The sequence below is a fragment of the Giraffa tippelskirchi genome, chromosome X (genome assembly GCF_054371585.1).
Source record: "Giraffa tippelskirchi isolate mGirTip1 chromosome X, T2T-mGirTip1v1.2.pri, whole genome shotgun sequence".
NCBI lineage: Eukaryota > Metazoa > Chordata > Mammalia > Artiodactyla > Giraffidae > Giraffa > Giraffa tippelskirchi.
The window spans coordinates 85,891,804-85,906,288 of NC_137289.1; the positions used below are offsets into that span (position 1 = coordinate 85,891,804).

A 14,485-nucleotide genomic window follows, 5' to 3' on the forward strand; every position below is an offset into this window, starting at 1 on the left:
ATTCACAACACAATGAAGGTGCCTCTGCCTAACACGACAGGATGTTGAAAAATTCCACGCATCTGTACATCTAAAGATGGTGAACTGGAACACATAGAGGAGATGGAACGAGGGAACAGCGGACTTGATCCTTGCAGTCCCAGTTGTCTGACTGTGGCAGCTGAGCCCACAGCTTCAGGGAGCCCAATAGCAGCAGGGGAAGCAGCACACATGACCCTGGCTTTAGGAAGAGTGACCACACTGGCGCCTACCACCACAGGTAGCTTGGTGGCAGCAGCAACAATGGGGCCTGGGGCCGTATCTCTCCTGCCACGGAGGCACCTGTGATCCCAGACTCTGGCCCCTCCTTATTTGCACTGGTAAATTCAGTGAACCTGATAGCACTGGACACAGTAGAGGCACCTGTGCACCCAGCTTCCCCTCCCACACTGTTCCCCTGTCCCCACAGCAGAGCCTGTGTCTCAGGGGATCTCCCACACCAGAGAAGACCCCGCCACCCCAGTAATGACAGCAGCTCTGGCAGAAGCAGTGAAGCAATGATCCTAGAGGAACAGGAAGCAAAAGCAAAGACACAGAGGAAACATCTGGTAGAGGCTGGAAAGTGCCAACTTTCAAATATAACCAGAGGCAACTCAGGTAAGCAAAAAAAAAAAAAAACTACCTAATACCGCCACCTACTGGAAGACAAAAGAAAATTGTAACTCCCAACCTGTCATTTAATTTCAAATGTGCCAGCAGAGGAACAATCCATCAAGCAAAATGACAATTTTCCAGAAACCAAAGTTAAATTCATGGAATTTTGAGGTCTAACTGATAAAGAATTCAAAATAGACATCATGAAGAAGCTCAATGAGATACAAGAAGACTTAGAAAGACAGTTTAATGAGGTCAGAAGTAAAATTAGTGTACAGAAGGAATACTTTGCCAACCAGATTGAAACTCTAAAAATGAACCAAATAGAAATTCTTGAGCTGAGGAACACAATAAACAAGATGAATGCATTAGAAAGTATTGGAAATGGAGCATATGATATGGAAGACATCATTAGTGAGCTCAAAGATAGAAACCTAGAAACGATACAAATAGAAGAGCAAAGAAAAGTAAGATATATATAAAAAGCAGAAATCATATGGGAGCTACACAACTCTTTTAGGAAAGACAACACTAGAATAACAGGTATCCCAGAAGGAGAAGAGGAGAGCAGAGAGATTATTGAACGAAACAGTAGCTGATATCTTCCAAAACTTGGGGAAGAAGCTGGGCAATCAAGTCTATGAAGCAATGAAAACACCTAATTAATCTAATTGCAAAAAGACCTTTTCCAGTACACACTATATTAAAATTGTCAGAAGTTAATGACCAAGAATTTTAAAGGCAGCCAGGGGGAAAAAAGGATGATAACCTACAAAGGAATCCCTATTAAGCTATCAGCAGATTTCTCAGCAGAAGCCCTTACAGCCAGGGGAGAGTGAAATGACATTCTCAAAATACAGAAAAAAACTGTCACCCCAGAATACTCTTATGTATAAAACTATCATTCAGATATGAAAGAAAAATAAAGGGTTTCCCAGACAAAAGCTGAGGGAATTCATCAACACTAGATCTGCCTTACAAGAGATATTGAAAGAAACTTTTCTACCAGAAACAAAATATGAAAAACATACAAAACTTTAAGCAAGGTGGTAAATAGAATCATAAAATTGCAACTCTTTGTCAGAATAGATTTGTAAACACTTATTAAAAGCTAAAGGGAAAAAAGAAAGCCAAAAAATAATTATAGCTATCTTATTTTGGTAACAAACTGATAACATTAAAAGAGATAATTTGAGATGACACAATCATAAAAGGGGAGGAGGAAAAGAACAGAACTCATGTAGGTGAGTGAACATAAGATGTTATCAGCAGAAAAAAGACTATTTTATCTATGAGAAATTTTATACAAGCCTCAGGGTAACTGTGAAAATAAAGTAGACACACACACACAAAGAATAAACTGAGGAAAATATCACAGAAACCCATTAAGCCAAAATGGCAGACAAAAACAAAAGGAAAAAGAAAGTGGAGATATGGACATGGAAGCAACCTAGATATCCACTGACAAATGAATGGATAAAGAAGCTGTGGTACATATATACAATGGAATATTACTCGGCCATAAAAAGGAAAGCATTTGAGTCAGTTCTAATGAGGTGGATGAACCTACAGCCTATTATACAGAGTGAAATCAGAAAGAGAAAAACAAGTATCATTTATTAATACATATATATGGGATCTAGAAATATGGTACTGATGAACCTTTTTGCAGGGCAACAGTGGAGATGCAGACATAGAGAATAGACTTGTGGACATGAGCAGAGGGTGGGAAGGAGAGAGTGGGATGAATGGAGAGAGTAGCATGGAAACATACACACTACCATACATAAAATAGATAGCCAATGGGAATTTGCTATGACTCAGGGACTTCAAACCGGAGCTCTAACAACCTAGAGGAGTAGGAAGGGGTGAGAGGTGGGAGGGAGGGGACATATGTATGCTGCTGCTGCTGCTTAGTCACTTCAGTCATGTCCGACTCTGTGTGACCCTATGAACTGCCGCCCACCAGGCTCCTCTGTCCATGCAATTCTCTAGGCAAGAGTATTAGAGTGGGTTGCCATGCCCTCCTCCAGGGAAATCTTCCCAACCCAGGGATCAAACCTGGGTCTCTTGCATTGCAGGCAGATTCTTTACTGCTGAGCCACCAGGGAAACCCTGACATATGTATACCTATGGTTAATTCATCTTGATGTATAGCAGAAACCAACACAATATTATAAAGCAATTATCTTTCAATTTAAAATAAATCAAAAAATAATTATAAAAAAGAAACAGTGGAGATAATAGAGCAACCAGAAAACGAAAGATAAAATGGCAGTATTGTCTTCATCTATCCATAATTAACCTAAATATAAATAAATTGAATTCATCAATCAAAAGACACATGATGGCTAAGTGGAATGAAAAATAAGACCCAACTATTTGCTGCTTCCAGGAGATACATCTCAACTCTAAAGACAAACAGGGGTTAAAAGGGGATACTCCAAGCAAATAGCATTCAAATGAAAGCAGATGTGGCCATATTCATATCAGACAAAATAGATTTAAAGCCAGAAAAGGTAACAGGAGACAAAAATGGAAAGTATATAATGACAAAAGAGACAATTCATCAAAAGACATAACAGTGATTAGTATTAATATATATACACCTAACATAGGAGCATCAAAATATATACAACAATTATTAACAGGCCTAAAGGGAGAAACTGACAGCAGCAACACAATAATAGTAGAGGACTTTAAATGCCCCACTTACATCAGTGGTTAAATCAGACAGAAAGTCAACAAGGAAACAAGTCTTAGTGAAACTTTCAACCAGATGGATTAGATAGATTTATACAGAACATTCCATCCAAATGCAGCAGAATACACATTCTCCTCAAGTGCATGTGGAACTTTCTCCAGGATAGACCATGTTTTGGGACACAAAATAAGTCTCAATAACTTTAAGGAGATTGAAATCGTTAACATCTTTTCCAATCACAGTGGAATGAAACTAGAAATTAACTATAAGAAGAAAACTGGAAAAATCACAGCTACGTGGAGACTGAACAACATCCAATTAACAACTATTAGGTCAATGAAGAAATCAAAGGATAAATAAAAAATTACTTGAAGACAAATGAAAATACAACATACCAAAATCTACAAGATGCAGCAAAACCTGGGAGGCAAGTTTATAACAATACAGGCCTACCTCAAGAAACAAGAAAACTGAGCAGCATCAGAAACCAGATGTTGGTCTGGGCTGGAAGCTGGACCTCCACAGACTCATAGGACCCTTAGGGAGCTGCCCCTGCCAGGGGAGTCACTGGAATTTGGATGTTCCGTTCTACCGTGACCTGGTCAGGTCTGAGGTGGGGCTTGACACTGGAAACCCCATTCCCTGCCTCCAGGCAGAGAAGAATATTTTTTAAAAAAAGAAACAAGAAAACTCTCAGATAAACAATCTTACCTTACCTTACACCTAAAGGGACTAGAAAAAGAAGAACAAGCAAAACTCAAGTTAATAGAAGAAAGGAAATAATAAAGATTGGAGTTGAAAGAAATGAAATAGAGAAAGACAATAGAAAAGATCAGCATATAAAAGAAAAAATGTATAAAAAACGAAAAGATCAAACTAAGAGCTGATTCTTTAAAAAGATAAACAAAATCAACAAACCATTAGCTAGACTCACTAAGAAAAAAAGAGAGGCCCCCCAGAAGTGAAAGAGGATAAATAACAGTGGATACCACAGAAGTACAAAGAATTGTAAGAGAATATTATAAATAGCGATACACCAACAAATTGGACAGCCTAGAAGAAATGGACAAATTCTTAGAATTATATAGCCTTCCAAGACCAAATCATGAAGAAATAAAAAACTTGAGTAGACCTATTACTATTATAGAGATTAAAACAGTAATCAAAAAAGCTCCCAAATAACAAAAGTCCAGTACTAGACAGTTTCACAGGTGAGTTCTACCAAACATTGAAAGATTTTATACTTTTTCTTCTCAAACTATTCCCCAAAAATTGAATTTCCATTTTAGGAAATTAGGGAAGTTAGGAAACACTTCCTAACTCATTTTACAAGGCCAACATCATTCTAGTGTCAAAACCAGATAAAGACACACACAAAAAGAAAATTGCAGACCAGTATCTCTCATAAACATAGAAGCAAAAATTCTGAACAAAATATTAGCAAACTGAATTCAACAATACATCAGGAGGATCATATACCATCCATGATTAAGTGGGATTTATTCCAGGGATGCAAGGATGGCTCAACATCTGCAGACCAATCAATGTGATACACCATATTAAGAAAATGAAGAATTAAAAACCATATACAGAAAAAGCATTTGACAAAATGTAACACTCATTTATGATAAAAACTCTCAATGAAGTGTAATGGAAGGGACAAAATAAAGGTCAAATATGACAAACCCACATCTAACATTATATTCGATGGTGAAAAATTGAAAGCTGTTTCTCTAAGATTAGGAACAAGACAAGGATGCTCACTCTTGCCACTCCTATTCAACATAGTATTAGAGGTTCTAACCTGAGAAATTAGATGAGAAAAAGAAATAAAAGGCATCCAAATTGGAAAAGAAGAAGTAAAACTGTCACTATTTGCAAATGACATTATTTTATGTATTAGAATACTCTAAAGACTCCACTGAAAAACTATTAGAAATAATAAACAAATACAGTAAAATTTCAGGATACAAAATCAAAATATAAATGTCTGTTACATTTCTATATGCTAACAGTGAGCTAGCAGAAAGAGAAATTAAGAAACTGTCTAGGGATATGCTCAACATTATTAATCATCAGAGGAATTCAAATTAAAATCACAATGAGAAATCACCTCACACCTGTCAGAATGGCTATCATCAAAAAGGACACATATAACATACTGGAGAAAAAAGGACCCTTATACACTGTTGGTGGGCATGTAATATATTGGTGCAGCCATGTGGAAAACATTATAGAGATTTCTCAAAAAACTAAAAATAGAACTACCATATGACCCAACAATTCTACTCCTGGCTATATATCCAAAAATAATGAAATGCTAATTTGAAAACATACATGCACAACAATGTTCACATCCACAGCAGACTGTTTACAATAGTCAAGATATAGAAGCAACCGTAGTGTCCATCAATAGATGAATAAAGAAAATGTATACACACAATGAAATACTACTCAGCCATAGAAAGAATGAAATGTTATCATTTGCAACAACATAGATGGTATTGTACTAAGTGAAATAAGTCAGAGAAAGACAAACACTGTATGATATCACTTATATGAGGAATCTAAAAATTGAACAAACATTTACTGAGTGTAATAAAAAAGAAGCAGACTCAAAGACATAGAGAACTAGCTAGTGATCAATCACCAGTAGGAAGAGGGAAGGGGAAAGGGGCAAGACAGGGGTAGGGGATTAAGGAGTACAAACTGCTATCTGTAAAATAAATAAACTACAAGGATATATTGTACAGCCCAGCAAATATAGCCAATATTTAATAATAAGTATAAATGGAGTATAATCTTTAAAAGTGTGAGTTACCGTGTTGTACACCTGAAACATATTAATATTTTACATCAACTATACCTCAATAAAGAAAATTTAGAAATAAGATTTCTGGCATATTGATAATATTGACATTTTAAAAGCTATCATGTCACCATTTAAAATAACCCACTAAAATCTAAATACTGTATTCTGCTAACTAGACATCTGCAATCATCCCTTTAGAAAATACGTGGGCAAGATATTCAACATCAACAACAAAATGACAATATATAGGAATAAATTTAACCAAAGAGGTGAAAGACCTATATACTGAAAACTATAACACATTGTTGCAAGGAACTGAAAAAGAAACAAATAAATGGAAAGAGAGTCCATACTCAGGATTGAAAGAATTAGCATTGTCAAAATGTCCTTATTGCCTAAAGCAATCTGCAGATTCAATGTAATCCTTTATCAAAATCCCAAGGACATTTTTCACAGAAATAGAATAAAAAATTCTTAAATTTATATGGAACCACAAAAGGCCCCAAGTAGCCAAAGTAATTCTGAGAAAAAAAACAAAGCTGGAAGTATCACACTTCCTGATTTCAAACAGCAAAGCCACAGTAATCAGAACAGCATGATATTGGCAGAAAAACAAATAGATCAATGAAACAGAGTTGGATGTCCAGAAATACGCCCATGCATATATGGGCAAGTAATTTATGACAAAAGAGCAAAGAACATACAATGGGTAAAGGATAGTATCTTCAATAAATGGTATTGGGAAAACTGCAGAGTCACATGCAAAATAAATATGAACTAGATCCCAATCTCACACTATACAAAAAAGTTAACTCAAAATGGATTAAAGACTTGTATATAATACCTGAAATTGTAAAACTCCTTGAAGAAAACATTGGCAGTACACTTTTTGGCATCAGTCTTATCAATTCTTTCTACCTGTTTCCTCAAGCAAGGGAAACAAAAGTAAAAATAAACAAATAGGATTAACATCAAACTAAAAAGCTTCTGCACAGCAAAGAAAACCATCTATAAAATGAGAAGACAGTCTACCAAATGGGAGAAGATATTTGCAAATCATATATCTGATGAGGGGTTAGTATCCAAAATAGATAAAGAACTCATACAACTCAACAACAAAAAAACAATCTGATTAAAATGAACAGAGGAGCTGCATATATATTTTTCTAAAGAAGACTTACAAATGGCCAACAGGCACATGAAAAGATGTTAATATCACTAATTATTAAGGAAATGCAAATCAAAACCACAAAGAGATACCACCTCATACCTATAAGATTGGCTGTTGTCAGAAAGACAGAAATAAAATACTACTTAGCCATAAAAAAAGATGAAATCATGCCATTTGCAAAAACATGGATGGGTCTTGAGTGTGTTAAGCTAGGTGAAATAAGTCATACAAAGAAAGACAAATACTGTATGATTTCTATCACATGTGGAATATAAGAAAACTAATAAACAAAAGCAAACATGTAGATACAGAGAACAGGGTAGAGAAGGAACCAGTGGAAGGGAGGTGAAATCAATGTTTCCTCAATAAAAAAAAGCTTTATGAATATTAAACTCAAATCTTTATGTAATATGAATTCTAATCTATTAATGCACACAGATCTATTTTCATAGTCATATTGAGTGTGTACATGTTAAGTTTTGCTGGTTTTTTCACTTATTCTTTCATGTAAGTATTTCCATGTGTTGAAAGAGCTATATATTATTCCATCAAATTAAAGTAATTGTATTCTTATTATTGGGTACTTGAATTGTTTTCCAAAATTTTTATCCTTCTATAAATAACTTTTCATAGGCGTTCATAAATATACTCCTATTTTCCTGGAGTATATTCTCAGAAAAAGGATTCTGGATAAGGGTATGAACAACTTTTTAGCTCTCATTTCATGCTACCAGATTCATTCTTTAGAAAAACCAATTAATTTTTAGTGACATCAATAAATATAAAATACACTTTTTTGATTCTATGGCCCCATCACTGTTGAGTTTTTATCATTTTCTTTTGTTAGATTAATAGCTTTAATATACATAAAGTTATTCTAGTTTCTTTCTTTAATTCCCAGTGAGAGTATGTATTTTTTCATTTTTGCTTTACTTTTTTAAAAAAATTGTGTCTCTTACTGTTTTCATATCTAGCAGGATCTGTACATTTTCATATATATTTATCAATTCTTAATATTTTATTTATGCTTTTATCAATGAGATTTTCGGAGAAGGCAATGGCACCCCACTCCAGTACTCTTGCCTGGAAAATCCCATGGACGGAGGAGCCTGGTAGGCTACAGTCCATGGGGTCGCTAGGAGTCGGACACGACTGAGCGACTTCACTTTCACTTTTCACTTTCATGCACTGGAGAAAGAAATGACAACCCACTCCAGTGTTCTTGCCTGGAGAATCCCAGAAACGGGGGAGCCTGGTGGGCTGCCGTCTGTGGGGTCGCACAGAGTCGGACACGACTGAAGCGACTTAGCAGCAGCAGCAGCAGCAATGAGATTTTTAATGTATATATTCCTTATTCTATAACTTCCTTTTAGATAATTACTTTCTTGCCTTTGTTCAACTTTCTCAGTATCAGATACAGCCATTTTATATGTCTTTCATTTCTTCAAGAATTGTGAATTTATCCCCTAACTTCATTTGAATAGATATGCTACTGTTCTCATTCTCTCCAGTTTTCACAAGTAGCAGGTTATCTGATTCCAAATTCCTATATACATGTTGGCTGCAGGGAACTGGAAGATAGGGAAAAGCACAAGAGAAAAGATAAAAATTACCTAGAATTCTCCAGTCTCACAAAGCCACTGTTTCAATTTTGGAATATTTGCTTCCAACCATTTTTTTGTAAAATAAATACCCACTCGTTTTCAGAAAAATGATGTCAGAAAAGAACAGTCTGGAATCTGTTCTTTGTAACATAATATATGACGAACTCTATTACATTTTCTTAAATAACTCCCTAAAACACTATTTAATATCTATGTTAGCTTAATGTTTTCAATTGTTTTTTGATCATATGAATGATAAACTTATTTTCACAAAATAAATAGCCTTTTATATATTTACTTTGCAAATCATCTACTTATATTCTTTTACCATTTTTCTGCTGGAAAATTCTCTATTGCTTATTGATTTATACAAGATTTATTGTGTATTGGGATGCTAACATCTTGTCTTCCACATGTTACTTTAATGCGTTGCTATTTTATTATTCACCCTTTAATTTTGGATTTCATTTTGATATATAGATGTTTTATATTTTTATGTAGTAAAATTTTCTTATTATTGATTTCTTTTTTGCTGTTATGCTCAGAAAGGTAGATCTATCCCTAGATCAATTGTTTACATTTTCACTGCATTTTCTGTTAGTTCTTTATGGTTACCATTTTACATTTAATTCTTGGTCTAGAATTTTAATTTATCTTATGAGGTAAGAATTAGAACTTGCTTGCAAAATACTTAGCCCATCTTTCCAGCACTATTGACTGAATAGTTCATCAGTTCAGTCACTCAGTCATGTCCAACTCTTTGCAACCCCATGGACTGCAGCACGCCAGGCTTCCCTGTCCATCACCAACTCCCGGAGCCTACTCAAACTCATGTCCATTGAATCGGTGATGCCATCCAACCATCTCATCCTCTCTGGTCCCCTTCTCCTCCTACATTCAATCACTCCCAGCATCAGGGTCTTTTCCAATGAGTCAGTTCTTCCCATCAGGTGGCCAAAGTATTGGAGTTTCAGCTTCAGCATCAGTCCTTCCAATGAATATTCAGGAATTATTTCCTTTAGGATTGACTGGCTTGATCTCCTTGCAGTCCAAGGGACTCTCAAGAGTCTTCTCCAATACCACAGTTCAAAAGCATCAATTCTTCGGTGGTCAGCTTTCTTTATAGTTCAACTCTTCCATCCATACATGACTACTGGAAAAACCATAGCCTTGACTAGATGGACCTTTGTTGGCAAAGTAATGTCTCTGATTTTTAATATGCTGTCTAGATTGGTCATAGCTTTTCTTCCAAGGAGCAAGCATCTTTAAATTTCATGGCTGCAGTCCCCATCTGCAGTGATTTTGGAGCCCCCCAAAATAAAGTCTGTCACTGTTTCCATTGTTTCTCCATCTATTTGCCATGATCTTAGTTTTCTGAATGTTGAGTTTTAAGCCAACTTTTTCACTCTCCTCTTTCACTTTCATCAAGAGGCTCTTTAGTTCTTCTTCGCTTTCTCCCATGATGGTGGTGTCATCTGCATATCTGACGTTATTGATATTTCTCCCAGCAATTCTGATTCCAGCTTGTGCTTCATCCAGCCCAGGATTTCACATGATATACTCTGCATGTAAGTTAAATAAGCAAATGACTACAGCCTTGACGTACATATATAGAATCACACATGTATGTGTGTGTGTTCTGGTCTTACTTTGTGGTGCAATCGATCAGTTTCTCCTTTTCTAGTACCACACTTTTTAAGTTATCTTAACTTCAACTCACCAGTGATTGGAGAAATTTAAGGTAAAACAGAAGTGAAATATAAGGTTTTGCCCATCAATTTTATAAAAGTTAAGATTAATAATATCCAGTGCTGGTGATTATGTGGATTAATGAACTCTCTCAGCACTCCTGGTGGTAGTGTAAATCACAGGCAGTTTGATCACCTATAAACAGTTTTAATATGCATACCTTTGTCCAACAACCTTGCTTCTAGGAATCTACCCTATTTGATAACACTCACATGAGTACATAAGAATATATATATATATATATATATATAAAGAAGTCACAATATAATTTGTTCTATGGCAAAACAACAATTAGAAGCAACCTAATGTGTATGAACAAGAATGGTTGGATTATGACATGTTTTGCCACAGTTTAAAAGAATAAGGTAGATTTTCAGCTTTCAGCTGTGTTGAAATAGCTTTTATCAGACTAACCTTCATAGTAAGAACAACTATCCTGGTTGGATTTTAAAAATAAAAGTGAATCAGTTCTATTGAGATGGACTAAACTGGAACCCATTATACAGAGTGAAGTAAGCCAGAAAGAAAAACACCAATACAGTATACTAATGCATATATACAGAATTTGAAAGATGGTAACGATAACCCTATATGCGAGACAGAATAAGAGACACAGATGCATAGAACAGTCTTATGGACTCTGAGGGAGAAGGTGAGGGTGGGACGTTCTGGGAGAATAGCATTGAAACATGTATATTATCATATGTGAAACAGAACACCATTCCAGGTTCAATACATGAGACAAATGCTCAGGGCTGGGGCAATGGGATGACCCAGAGGGATGGGATGGGGAGGGAGGTGGGAGGGGGGTTCAGGATGGGGAACACATGTAAACCCATGGCTGATTCATGTCTGCTGCTGCTGCTGCTGCTAAGTCGCTTCAGTCGTGTCCGACTCTGTGCGACCCCATAGACGGCAGCCCACCAGGCGCCACCGTCCCTGGGATTCTCCAGACAAGAACACTGGAGTGGGTTGCCATTTCCTTCTCCAATGCATGAAGGTGGAAAGTGAAAGTGAAAGTGAAGTCGTGTCCGACTCTTAGCGATCCCATGGACTGTAGCCTACCAGGCTCCTCCATCCATGGGAATTTCCAGGCAAGAGTACTGGAGTGGGGTGCCATTGTATGGAAAAAACCACTACAATATTGTAAAGTAATTAGCCCCCAACTAAAATAAATAAATTTATTTTTAAAAAAAAGTGAATGAAGGCATCAGAAAGTAATTAAGACAGCCAAGACATGAGAAGCCAAAGAGGACCTGGAGAGAGAGAAGAGGACCTCAGAGAAGTAAGCTCACCATTCTCTGTGCACTTTCCTTTTGAGGCATTCGCTGATTCTTAAGCTATGCTTGCATGGAGTGAGGGGCCAAGAAGGCAAGTATAAAGTCTCACTGCTGGGAAGACAGAAGCTCCATTTCAGGATATTTTGTGTGTGTGTGTGTGTGTGTGTGTGTGAAAGGGACTATGATAAACACCTGAGGCTTTCAGTTGAATCCTTGAAGGATAGGCTAAAGTAAAGTACTTTACACTAAAGTAAAGGCAAATCAAAAACAGGCCATTTCTCAGAAATGCTGAAACACAAAGTCTAAAACACAAATAAATGGAAATATGCCCATGTTCATAGATTGGAAGACATCAATATTATCCGGAATGATGGACAGATTCAATACAATCCCTATCAAAACCCATCAATGATATTTTTAGCAAAAATAGAAAATATTCATCTTGAAATTCATGTAGAATCTCAAGGGACTCCAAAACAATCTAGAAAAAGAACATAGATGGAAAACTGATATACCCTGATTTCATAACTTAACTATAATAATCTAAGGTGTTGAAATGTAGAAACCAGTACTCAAGAAACCAAGCACCACACTAGGAGAGTTGGAGAACTCAGGTTTATTATGCTGGTGGGCCCAGAGGAATTAACACTCTAAGCTCTGAGCCCTGAACAAAGGGACTGCAGAGTTTTTATAGACAGACTGTAGTGGGCAACACTAGCTGCTAATAGGCTGGTTTAAACTAAGGGGTTTCGTGCATGTGGGAACAGTGGTCAAGATGGGGAGGGGGATGCCTGACCTTTACACGGACAGGCATGATTAAGCAGGTTTGCAGGGGCTGGGCGATTGCAAAGAGCAGGACAAAGGTGAGTGAGATAAACTCCAGTTCCTAGTATTGTAAGTCCCCACTTTCTGAGACTACGAGACCCACGTGATCCAGACTTTGCAAGAAGCAAGCTGAGTTACAGAGGCAGAACAGGCAGGAGGTTATGTAAAATTTTAACTTTTCCTCTTCAGTATTAGCATAAGAAAGTCTCTAGAAAAGTGGAATAAAATAGAAATCCCAGAAATAAACCCTTACAGATATGGTCAAATGATTTTTGACAAAGATGTCAAGTCCATTCAGTAGGGGAAGGGACAGTCTTTTCAGACATGTTGCTAGGAAAACTGAATATCCAGGTTCAAAAGAATGAAGTTGGATCCTTGCTTTACACCATACAAAAAATTAACTCAAAGTGGATCAAAGCCCTAGATCTAAGAGCTAAAATTATAAAACTCTTAGAAGAGAATAGAGGTGAAAACTTCATAATATTGGATTTGGCAATGATTTCCTGGCTATAACACCAAAAGCACAGGCAACAAAATATAAATTAGACTTCATCAAAATATAAAACTCATGCGCATCAAAGGACACCATCAAAAGAGTAAAAAGACAATCTATATAATGAGAGAAAATATTTGCATTCATATATCTGAAAAGGGGTTAATATCCAAAATATATAAAGAACTCATACAACTCAACAACAAAAACCTAAGCAACCCCTCAAAACCATCTATAGATCCAACGCAATCCTATCAAAATTCCAATAGCATTTTTCACAAAAATAAAAATAACAATTCTGAAGTTCATATGGAAACATGAAAGTTTCTAAATATCCAAAGCAATCCTGATAAAGAAGAACAAGGCTGAAGGCTTTACACTTTCTGATTTCAAGCTGTATTATAAAACTATAATAATCAAAAGAGTATGATTCTGACATAAAAATAGACACATGCACAAATGGAACAGAATCAAGCCCAGAAATAAACCCACACATATATGGTCAACTGGTATGTGACAAGGGAGCCAAGGATGCTAAATGGGGAAAAGATGATCTCTGACAAATGATGTTGGGAAAAGTGGACATCCACACACAAAAGAATGAAATTGGACCCACAAAAATTAACTCAAAATAGATTAAGCACCTAAATGTAAGACCCAAAACTGTAAAACTCCTAGAAGGAAAAAGTTCTTTGACATCAGTCTTGGCAATGATTTTTTTTCAATTTGGCATGAAAAGCACAAGAAAAAATGCAAAAGTCAGTAAGTAGGACCACGTTACACTAAAAAGATTGTGCCCAGCCAAATAAACAATCAAGTCTAAAGGCAACCTACGGACTGGGAGAAAATATTTCCAAATCATATATCTGATAAGGAGTTAATACCCAAAATATATAAAGTACTAATACAATTCAGTAGGAAAAAGGCAAAGGTTTTGTGAAGAATGAGGAGAGGACTTGAATAGACATTTCTCCAAAGAAGACATTCAGATAACTAATTAGTACATGAAAAGGCACTCAACATCACTAACTATAAGGGAAATGCAAATCAAAACCACAGTGTGATACCACCTCACACCTGTTAGAATAGCTATTATCAAAAAACCAAAAATGAGACAACAAATGCTGGGAAGGATGTAGAGAAAAGGGAACCCTTGTACACTGTTGGTAGGAATGTATTGGGTTGCTGCAAAAGTAATTGTAGTTTAACATTGT

At 36.2% G+C, this 14,485-nt stretch overlaps 1 protein-coding gene and 1 long non-coding RNA gene across 19 annotated transcripts in view; both read left to right on the forward strand.

Moving 5' to 3' along the window:
- Window positions 1-14,485, forward strand: part of PHKA1 (phosphorylase kinase regulatory subunit alpha 1) — a 164,507-nt gene that overhangs the window by 68,469 nt on the left and 81,553 nt on the right. The gene's annotated exons all lie outside the window — the stretch shown is intronic.
- LOC145536838 (uncharacterized) lies at window positions 449-13,561 on the forward strand. The gene is made up of 3 exons (XR_014076042.1): window positions 449-636; window positions 10,433-10,492; window positions 11,872-13,561. It is a non-coding gene; the product is annotated as an uncharacterized LOC145536838 (long non-coding RNA).